General features: G+C 35.1%; 1 protein-coding gene across 3 annotated transcripts in view; it reads right to left on the reverse strand.

The window, feature by feature from the left end:
- The window catches only part of LOC135137729 (uncharacterized), a 197,602-nt gene that overhangs the window by 25,478 nt on the left and 160,037 nt on the right, over positions 1-12,087 (reverse strand). The window lies entirely within an intron of this gene.

Here is a 12,087-nt window from a genome sequence, read left to right on the forward strand (position 1 = left end):
CCGTCACGAAAGACGATGCACAGGTAGACCTGTAAATTTTAAACGTGTAACGTCGATGGCCCGTAAAGAAAAGACCGCACAATCTGTGAGACCATAAATAGAGTAAACATCTTACAGAGCGGTTTCTGTTTCTTCTGCTAGAACCTACTAGAGACGATGATATTAAACACGAGATATCATTGCACCCTTGTTTAAAAAGTTGTTACAGGAAAATATGCTATTATATATCGCCATGTTCCAACATCACTAAAAAACGACCGATAACACTTGCGGCTAAACTTTCATTAGAAATCAAAGAAATCGATCCCACAATTATTGATTTCGAGGATCTCATTCTGTATTGTAATTACGACATCTTGTGATAGTGCGATATGGATACTGAAACCGGAAAATTCAATAAACCATTCTTGGCTCCAGCTATGATGTCTACCGTAACTTTCCTGTTAAAAGCACTGATAAATTCTTACCGACGTAATGACTGTAATGAGGATGCAACAGAAATGCAGAATGCGAAATGTTTCTCAACCCTTCACGAAGATAACTATAGAGTTCATGTTGGAAGAAGATGATGAAAAAGCCGCTACTACTGGTATAGAATGCAGCCGGAGATTTGTAAAAGAGCGTCCAGATTGTCAGACACGTAAGGGAACTCAAAATCAAAAACCACCCGGGTTACTACATCCGATTCAGGAGGCAACTCTTTTGGAGAAGACCGGGGTGGATATTCTTGGAATTTTTCGATGGAGTCGAAACGGAAAAACTGTTATTATTGTGGCAACAGATTATGCGACACGATGGGCGGAAACTAAAGCTTTACCAAGCGCCAAAGCATGCCCAGTAGGAAAGTTTATGTTACAAAATATAATAACGAGACACGGGGTTCCTCGAACATTTTGAATGACCGCGGTAAAAACTTTTGATCGGAGCTCATAGGCGAATTACTAAGGATAATGGGAACAAATCGTCAATTTGCCACGGCATATCAACGGACTGACAGAAAGATTTAACAAAACAAATAGCAGAGATCGTATAACACCTCTCGTCAGGATATAACCAAAGTATATGCTAGTATACGGACGCGAACTGCGTTAGCGGTTAGAAACATGGCAGTAGAAAATATTCGATCAAAACAACACATCGATAAAAAGCGAAACGATGAAAAACATCGCCACGTCGAATTTCATGTAAGAGACAAAGGTAAAATATTTACTCCTGCCCGAAAAGTCAGAAAAAGCGAAAAATTGTCATTTCGATAGTTTGCTCCATATTACATCACAAGAAAAATAAGCGACATAGATAATGAAGTACAAAAAATGGCTCAACGGTCTAATAGGGTAAAGATGCCTATTATGAGATAGGCGCCGAATATGAGATAGCAAGGTTTTGGCCAAACTGGACACAGCAACCATCTGCCGCTAGTGTTGCACGAACCGTCATAATAACAACAGCTCCAAACGTCTGCGAGTGCGTGCCGCCCAGAGGCGCTGTTCAGACGTGGGACAGCGTAGTTTTACAGAAGCACAAAACATTCTTTTGTCATTATGTGTTCACGAGGTAAGTAAGGACTTTCTTATTACGCTAAATGCTTTTTTTCACTACTAGCCTCAGAAGACTTCATTATATATCGTGTTTGATGCTTGAGAAATTACTGTTCTCCACCTTACCCAATAATGGATTTTTCTCTCCTACTAGTATATAATGAAAATAATTGACAGTATTGCCATGGTTACCTTAGAATGTCGTAGTTGAGGTGTTTACTTGACATTAAGCTGCCACATTTTATACATTGTTTATTAATGACAGATGATGTAGAACTGGGAAGCTGAAATTTCTTGCGAAATCTTAAATTTGCCGCCTGGACCACACTCCAGCAAGAATGCCACCAGAGCAATCATGAAAAATCTATTGCAGTTATTCTTACGAGCACGCGACATTTTTAACCTCTAATTTGTGTAATCTGTTAAGAAGTAGTATTTTTATAATAAATAATGAAAATGTTAATGTAGAAATAATATTGTGTTATTCGAAAGACAAATGTTTATTAAAAAATTGAGAATAATAAGTATTAACAACAAAGTAACTAAAGATTAACACCTCAACTATAATTATTTGAAATAATAGTTAATTGTGCAGTTGTGGCACGTCATATTGATTCCCGATGTATTGCGATTGGAGGTAAAGTTCTCCACCGGTATAGTTATTTCACTGTTTGTAGCAGCATGTGTGGAAGTAGATGGCATTTCACTACACACTTCTTCACTCCTCTCACATAAAATATTGGAAGAGCTAGGAGCAGGTAGGTTAATGTGATGAGGTGTTCCCTGAATTATATTTGCAATTCTTCTTTTGTCAGTGAGAGACTCCTCAACATACCCTTCAGCAACCATTGAGCTTTTCCAGCCCCATGGCGTTTGAGTGATAATATGTCCCCACCCATATCAGCCAAAATAGTCGCTGATGTTCGCCTCAATGTATGGCCAGTAAATTCGTCGACATTTGGCAGTTGTAGGTATTGAGCTATTTTATAAGGTGTCTTGCTTATCGTATTATGTCCCATGTTTTGTCTAGTCGGTTTTCCACCTCTAAACCCAATGAAAAGCCTTGCCATATCAGGAGACGGCCTTTTTGTCAAGTATTTTTTAACCACATCAATCCAGGTGGGCTCCATAATGACAAATTTTCGAGAAGATTTTGTTTTTGTTTGAGGGATATTTATGACTATCATATCCTCTCGTGTATCTACATCTGTCATTTTCATGTTGCAGAGCTCATCTGTCCGACAAGCTCCTGCAATTCCTATAATGAGAATAACCTGGAAGCAAATGTAATTTGGCGTTTTTTAAAATCTCATTGTCAATTAACAGAATTACCTTAGACGAAAGAAAAATTTCATCAGGTGCTTCTAAAATAAATTTTGTGATTTGATGCTTCTCAAAAACAGCCGCCTTTTTGGGTGTGTAGGAATCATTTTTGCGTTTGAGAAAAGCAATTACTTTATAATATTTTGAAATATCCACATTTTCTTTTAATTTAAGAGTTTGTTTTAACATAGAAAATGTGGCCCATAGACTGGAAGCTTTTTTGTTTTTAGCTTTTTCTTCCATATAAACAAGAAGGACATTTTCTGACACTTTGGCCACTTTTTTAATTTTGCACCAATCTTTGAATTGTGCGTAAACTTTTAAGTAGAACTCTTTTGATTTTTGTGGCAGTAATTGATCACACTGCACGTTACTTGCTTCTTTTCGGATTTCTGGCGGGGTGCACACACTAGTATCTTCGTCGCTAGTCGACATTTTGCTCTTTATTAAGATTTTTGGTTTAATGTCATTTTTATTCATTTGTTTTCACAGGCTATTTGATTTTCATGGATATCTTAAATTCGTTCCGACTTTTATACATTGTCATTAAAGAAAAGTTAAACAAATGTGCTAGTAGTGAAAAAAATAATATATAAACCACGGGAGAGAACCATTTTATAGCCTCGCTTTCATTATTACCCTCGACGCTACGCGTCTCGGGTATAATTCAGCTCGGCTATAAAAATTGTTTTCTCTCCCTTGGTATATAATTACTATTAATTTACATTCATCATGTCAATTATACGATCTGATCAACTTTACGATTACAGTGTATATGTTACTGTTTTTTCTTTGTCAACGAAGAATAAGTAATCATTTTATAAAATGTTGATGTATGTGTAATATGAGACGCTTTAAAGTTCCTAAAATGAGATATCTCGTATTAGGATACCCGTGAGGCACAAGTCTACCTATTGGATTTATTTTTTATTTTAGATGGCCCCTAATCACGGACCTAGATAAGAACGACAAACGACTGTCAATCCCACGGCGTTAAAAACGTGGCTCCATTTACTTTCCGTTATTTTTGGCGCGACCGCTAGAGGCGCCACCGAACACAAGCCCTAGTTTAATATGGAAGCTTAAGGAAATTTGAAAGTTTTTTTTAATTAATTTAATTCAAAAAGGATATAAAAGCCTTATCAGGCGTAAAAGTTGTCTGGTTTGCGATAAATTAAACTCTAATTCATAGTTTAAGGTTACTTTTTAATTTAGAACAAGTAAAAAGTGCATTTAATGCTAGCAATGTGAATTGTTTTTAGAACTACTTTGTTAATTAAAAGTTACTGCGTCTCAAATATTCTTCTAAAAACTATGACGTTTCTCAACTTCAGTGCAAGTGGAAAAAGTCATAATTTTATGTCACTTAGGGTAAGGTTGCCGATATCGCACCGGTTCCTAAATCGCACCACCAACAGTTTACAGTAAACAATCAGCCAAACTTGTCATCTATCGATAATTTTAGAAACTAAATAAAATTTGCCGCCGACAGTGCAAGAATCATATAGGAAACTTTTTTCTGTCATAACTTCCAAGTGAAAAGTTTATTTCATGATAAGTCGATCAAAGTTTCAGACGGTGTATGTAACGGGTTACTGAAGAGGTGAGTGTTTATTATAAACTGTTTTTTGCGTATCACGAAAGCACATAATGTGTTTCAATTAGTACGTACACTACAATGAGTATTTTTTAAAGGGGTTAACGTTATCTATAATTTTCTATTCAAAAATGTCCAGTTTCCTAAATCGCACTTATTGGAAGTTTCCTAAATCGCACCGGTGCGATTTCAGCAACTTGCCATTTCTGTAAACATTTTTTTATTTTCGTATAGATTTAACAAAATGGCCAAGAGACAGTATGGTTTATGGGATCCACAAAGTATGATGCGTTGTATAGAAGAGTATAAAAACGGAAAAATAGGGTTAAATAAATGTTGTGATAAGTGTGCAATCTATGGGTGGTACCCATACAGAAAATAAGTCCATTACCAAAGGGAAGCAAATGATATCAAACACGAAGAACCAAAGGAGCGCAAAAAGCAATGCTTTTAACTGTCAGTCCCTACAAGAAGCAACTTGAAACCTCAAAACAGTTTCAAACGCAAAAGAACAACACGAATGCTGGAAAAATAATGAAGAATGTATTTTCAACGACCCAAATTAACAAACGTAAAAAGAATTTTAAATCCGAAGAAGTGGAACCTCAAGCAGGGCCTAGTGGCATTCAAAAGTCCAAGAAAAATCTTAAGATAATAGTCAATAAGAACGAATGGTATTGTTTTCTTTGCTGCGAGGCAAGACATGGTTCTGTGCCAAAAATGTTCAAGATGGGCGCATAAGAGCTGTGCACGATTTTCGGGGGAAACTTTCAAACGATCCTTTGTCTGTATCTATGCTTATCTTTAAAGAGTTTGTATTAAAAAACAAATTAACTACCTATTCCTCTTCTATTCTGCATCAATTTAAAGATGGTGCATTTTAGGCACCCCGTGGTGCGATTTGGGAAACTAGGTACCTAAATCGCACCAGATACAAGTCTTTCTAAAATGTCTTCAAAAAAATATTTAATACAGTTTTAAAAGTACGACAATTTTATTTTATATGCCCAATATATAAAGGAATGTGTTAGAACTAGTAACGTTACCAAAAATAATATTGCTTTTTTTTAAATGGAGATATTCGAAAAAGTGGTGCGATATCGGCAACCTTACCCTACAGAAAAATTAAAAAATATACACTTTAAAGACACATTTCAGTTCAAAGCCAAGTACTACGTAATTAGCTTTTTTTTTAAAGGCTAAGATTTCCGCCAATGCAAATGTCTGATGACATAAATTTCTTCAAGGTGTCCTCAAACAAATTAACATTCCTTCGAATCTGTTCAAAGTTACATTCGATATTCACTTCCAAGTAGGGTTGCCAGATCTCATATATTTGGTATGAGTATTAGATATTTAAAGAAAATCTCATACCTCATACCAAGTATTAAATATATGAGATAATCTCATATATTTTCATTTTAACCGCCATTTCGAATTCTGTACTCTGCACTTTAGGCGCAGAAACTTAAATTCGAATTCCAATAATTCAGAGTCTACTGTCTAACATGTATGCAAAGTTGTCGGCTGAATCATGACAAAAAAGTGGTGCAGACTGCAGACAGTGCAAATGAAAAAATATATAATATTTTTTATGATTTGCGCGAAAAGTTAGAAGCACGTCATGATAATAAATTCTTTGGATATATTAGTGTCGCAAAAGCTAAAAAATATCCCTGAATATGAAGCTAAAAAATTGGAAAATAATTTTATATTAGTTTTAAAGACAGCCCTGAATTATGTTAACCAATGGTTTAATTTTGAAGAAAAGAACAATTGGTTCTACAGTGTCTCAAAATTGAATCTTGTAACCAAACTTTTATGTCAAGATGTATGTGACATTCTTGATCTAATTTCTCCCGATATTAGAAATCAAATTGTGTGCAATATGGATGCCCTATTTGATGAAGTGGGAAACTTTCAAAAATTGTATTCCTTATGTAAACATAATGAAGAATTTCAATCACTGAATATTCCACAGAAATGGGTTTATATTTTCAATAAAACTGATAGTTTAACAAATTTAGAAAATTTAATAAGCTATGTTTTGTCGATGCCATCATCTACAGGGTATGTAGAGAGAATATTCTCAGTTATGGGGAACAAATGGACGGACAATAGAAACAAAGCCTCAACAAAACGAATTAAAGCTGAGCTTTTAATTACATTGAATTTCAATTTAACATGTAAAGAATTTTTTTCCCACCTACAGGGGGATAAAAAACTTCTAAGTTCAGCACAAAACTCCGCTAAATATAACTGTGACTGAAAATTGGAATAATTTATAGGTTTATTTGTTTTTTGTTTTTAGCTTTAAATTATTTAATATAATATAATATAACATAACAATAATTATACTTATATAAAATATAATATATGTTACTTTTCTTTGTATTCTATTAATTTTTTTCTTGTTAATAGTTTATTTTCATATTTTATTACTCCTATATTATAAAGTTTTTAGAAAGAACAGTTGTTGCGTTTTTCTTAAATATCCCAATTCTCTTCATGGTGTTTTGTGGTATTGCTTTTTAGCTACGCCTGCGCATTACATGTAATTTAAATGAAAATTGCTTTAAACACACTAAGGCCGGGTTTACAGAAGCTCGAATCAATATTTAATTGCAACAAAATCCTTCAATTGGAGAATGGAGTGACTGACGTTTTGACCAATCAAACGTCCAGAAACGTCAAATTAGAGACGCGATTAAATTAAATATTCATTCGAGCTTCTGTAAACTCGGCCTAAAACGTCTCATATATTTTTAACTGATCTCATATATATTTTTCCATGGAACTCATATACAGGGTGTCTCAGAAATAAGTACATTAATTTTAATCAGTTATAGAGCTCATTGAACTCAACAACTTTTCTTAGTAGAGTTTTGTCAAGAACTTTTTAATTATCAAGTTAAAAATTGTTAAAGTTATACCCCAATTAAGGTTACCCGCCCATGCATCCTCAGTTACCCATGGACACTAATAATTATTATAATTAATAATTTATGGTCAAAAACAGTTACTAGGATACGTATTTTCCTAATCTTGTCAATGCGACAAACATTTAGAGAGAAATTGAAAATCCTGCTCCCTAATGGCGTACGGAATTTCAACGGCCCAAATGTGGGTGTTGAACACCTTCCCTCGGGTAACCGACCTCATCAGTTGATGGTATAAGAGATACAAAATTTGCTTGTTCGTTTATTTTTCTATTAACCCACTCACAAAAGTTTTGCCTACGTGGTAAATCTGTTAGTTTCAATAACTGAACTTTCTGGTCCTGAAAGGGGTACATTTGTTCTCTGAGTATCCTCCAAATACTACTCTCCGATACATCACACTAGACAGTGATACGTGCTAGTGCCCGGTCGAGCTTCGACACTCTTCAAAACAGCCTCTTCAATATTAGCAATTCTATTACTACGTAACTTACCCCGATCCTGAGGTGCAGGTTCAAAAGATCCGTACTCTCGAAAATGCTGCAACGTTCTTAAAACTGCGCACATTTGGCAGACGATTTGGGAGGGTTTCTGAAAAAATTCCTTGGGCGCGAGTGCCGTTTCCCCGAGCTTCACCGTACGTTAAAACGATATCGGTGCATTCCAGATTTGAAAACAAAGCCATTTCAACACATTTCGTCTATAAATTAGAAGTCTGTGCCAAACAAACTTTAAAGAGACAACGTTTAATAAAAACATTGACATAAAAATGATTGTCAGTGTCAAAACGGTTGCTACGGTACCTTCTTCATTGTTGTAGTGTTGCTATTATTTAAGTTATTATTTAAGGTGAACATAGACGGCTCGTGAATATATGGGTGGGAAAATTCGAAATTCGACTTGAGTTTTCGAAAAAGTGCTAGATAAAAAAGTTGTTCCGTTTCACGGGTTCTGTTACTGGTTAAAATTAATGTACTTATTTCTGAGACACCCTGTATACCTTCTGAAAAAATCTGGCAACCCTACTTCCAAGCGATTTACAAAAAAATGTAACTGAAAATTTTCACCCATTAAAACATGCTGCACGTTTGGCTTTTGTGTTTTGGTAACTGTTTTTGAAAACATTACATTTTTACTGTCAATCTCACTGTATGTGGTAACCTCACAAAAAGGAGGCAATCGAAATGGTATATTTCCATCCAATAAATCCTTAAAAGGGTTTTTAATTACGTCTAGGTCTTCGACTGTTTTATCTACAGGTTCCAAACTTTCAAGCTGCTCCATTTTTGCCTTTTCTGATGGAATTTCATGTCTTCCAATTATCCTCCTCTTCGATACTGTTGTTGTCAAATAACTAGGACAATCAGGAAATATTGTTGGTATTGTCCCATGTTGTAATTTTGGACGCTTATACGGAATTTAAATCTGAAATGTAAGCCTTAGGTACCCAAAACGTTCATCTAATGTACTTACTGAACCAGAATTCCATTCCTTAATTATCTCTGACGAAGTAAAATATCTTTCACACACAACATCATGGGATGTGAGATCTCCTCTGGGTATTTTTCTTTGTCAGATGTGTAATAGATTTCCATCATGTGGAGCACGATATAACGAAAATTTACCTGTTTCACCTTTGTAACCTGTACGGCACATTGGTAGGGGAAAGTCCCCCTTATTGGACCAGTGCCTGAATTGAACCACCCTATTTTTTTTTAATTTAGAATAGTTGCCGACATCTAGTGCATATTATTCGAAAGTATTTGGCGCCAAAGCAGTGTTGTGCAAAATTCCATTCTGTAGCGGCAAGTGTCTGCTTGTTAAATTGCAAAAAAATTTGCTACCATTGTGATACAACTTTTCGCATGTTTTTGTAAGGATATATAACCTAAATTATTTCATAAATACAGTGCACAAAGACTACATTGGTCAAAGCGTAATAAAATTAAGAACCTTACCCTATAAATAAATATGTTTTATTTCGTTACAGCGTTTTAACACAAGAAAATAGTAAATTTTGTACCAGCGCGTAAATTGGACCACCTTAGATTCTCCTTATTTAGACCGGTCTAATTGAAGGAACTCCCGATTTGACCAATCACGTCACAGTATCTAGGCGCGTAATTTTAGAACTTCGTATTACAATGCCCAATAATAAATTTTCTTGTTATAATCTATTAACTATGATTTTATACTAGATGGATGCGGAAAAACAAGCAAAAAAGAAGTATTATAAATGGAGCGAAGAGGACATGGATAACGCACTAACTGCTTTTCGTAAAAATCAACTAGGGTTGAACGAATGTTGTCGGCAATTTAATGTGCCAAAAGCCACATTTAAAAGACGTTTGTCAGATAGTAACAAACACATTAAGGGCAGTACGAAACGCGCCGGGGTGATTACAACGTTGCCTGCCGAATTAGAAGCTGATTTAGTGGAACACGTCCTTAGGTTAGAAGCTTGCTTTTTTGGAATCACCATACGAGATGTGATGAACCTTGCATATCAATTGGTGGAGAAAAACAAAATATACCACACATTTAACAATACTCTACAACGTGCTGGAAAAAAATGGTATTACAATTTCATTAGAAGACATCCCGAACTATCACTTCGATTACCAGAAAAAACATCCAAGGCTCGGGCGAAGGGTTTCAACAGGGAAAATGTTACAGACTTTTTTAACATATATGAACGTATTGTAGATGAAAATCAGTTTGACGCCGCTAGAATATACAACTTGGATGAATCAGGTTTTTCAACCATTCAGAAAAAACCACAGAAGATTTTAGCAAGAAAAGGAAAAAAAAAAGTTGGAGTAATCTCAAGCGGCGAAAGAGGAGTCAATACAACAATTGTTTGTTGTTTCAATGGTACGGGAGTTTATGTAACACCAATGTTCATATTTAAAAGAATGAGAATGCATGAATCTCTAAAAAATGGCGCACCGCCTGGAAGTCTTGTTGAAGTATCGGAAAGCGGATATATAAATTCTAATTTATTTACCAAATATCTGCAACATTTTGTTAAAACAATCAAATCTACAAAAGACCAAAAAGTATTATTGCTATTAGACGGCCACACAACCCATACAAAAAATTTGGATGCATTAGAATTAGCAAGAGACCATGGGATTATTCTATTGCAATTGCCTGCTCATGTCACCCACAAGATGCAGCCTCTTGATGTCGGGTTTTTTTCGCCACTCGAAAAAAGATATGCTATAAATCAGGAAACATGGTTGCGAAGCAATCCGGGATGTGTCATTACTCAATTTCAAATAACAGCATTACTTGGAGAAGCGTACTGCGAAGCCGCCACCGTTGCCAACGCTATTGGTGGATTTAAAGGTTCAGGCATTTGGCTTGTTAACCGACACGTTTTTAGTGATGTTGATTTTGCAGCAGGAGATATATTAAACGAAAGCGAAAATGAAAATGATAGGATTACAAGAAATGTAACGCCCATCGCTGAAATTGGGGGTACCGAAAATGTAAGGGAATCTATAGTTAGTCGAGATTTCACGATTGATGAGCACTCTAATCCAAACAATAAGACAGCTGATTACTGAAGTAGAGAACAATACGAAACTAGAGACTGAGGAATTAAGACTTGATGATGAAACTGCCACTCTGCATTATTATACACCTCTAGAAATTTCACCTATGCCCAAGATAATTAAGCAAACAACAAAAAGAAAAAGAAAGACGCAAAAAACTACAATATTAACAACGACACCTTACAAGGAACAGTTGGAACAAAAGAAAAAACAGAAGACTAAGAGCAAATTTGTTGATGAACTTAAAGAACCCAAAGCAGGTCCATCTGGTTTGCGTAAGGACAAAATACCAAATACAAAACAAGACGTTATTATAGAGGCCAATGTGCAAGAATGGTACTGCTTCCTCTGCGAGGAAACAACACTGGAAGACATGATTCAGTGCAATGGATGCAAAAAATGAGTTCACGAAACATGTTCAGGAGCTGAATCGCGCACAAAGCGTTATTTATGTGATTATTGTACCTAATTATAATAGTATTGTTCAGTTTACATGTAGTTCTAAAACGTTCATTTTTGTTATTATTTTTTTAAATTTAATATTGTTTTTTTTTCACATTTTAAATAAAATTATGTTCATTTCATGCATTTTAACCAAGAAGGTCCAATTTAAGAACCGGTGGTCCAATTCAAGAATATAGTGGTCCAATTTAGGAACCCAGTGTCCTATTTTGGACCACTTGCAGACCTTCAAAAATTATTTTTTTTAACCAATTTGGATGTTTCAAAAAATTCTAAAAAAATTACCAAACATTGAAAACATGTCAAAGTTAATGGCTCAACACTAGATAAGTTAATATCGTATTACATTTTGGTTTTAATTAAAAAATGTCCCACTAGGTCCGAATGAGGGGACTTTCCCCTACAAACCACTGCCACTTCTTGTCGTCATCTTCGTTTGTCACTTTCCATTAATTGCCTGATGCATCTTTTATTAACTATGGTTAATAAGAATTACCAAGTTTTTGTCATATATTAAAAATATTTGGTCAAACCATAATAACACCGCTTTACTTCAATGGAAAACAAGGGCTAGTAACACGCAGCGCCACCACGGAAATAAAACGGAGCCATCCGAATTACACAGTACAATGTCCTTCATATTTTAGTCCGTACCCCTAATAAAAGAA

Source organism: Zophobas morio, unplaced genomic scaffold (genome assembly GCF_036711695.1).
Source record: "Zophobas morio isolate AGI-343-1 ecotype UQ-CSIRO unplaced genomic scaffold, CSIRO_AGI_Zmor_V1 ptg000029l, whole genome shotgun sequence".
NCBI lineage: Eukaryota > Metazoa > Arthropoda > Insecta > Coleoptera > Tenebrionidae > Zophobas > Zophobas morio.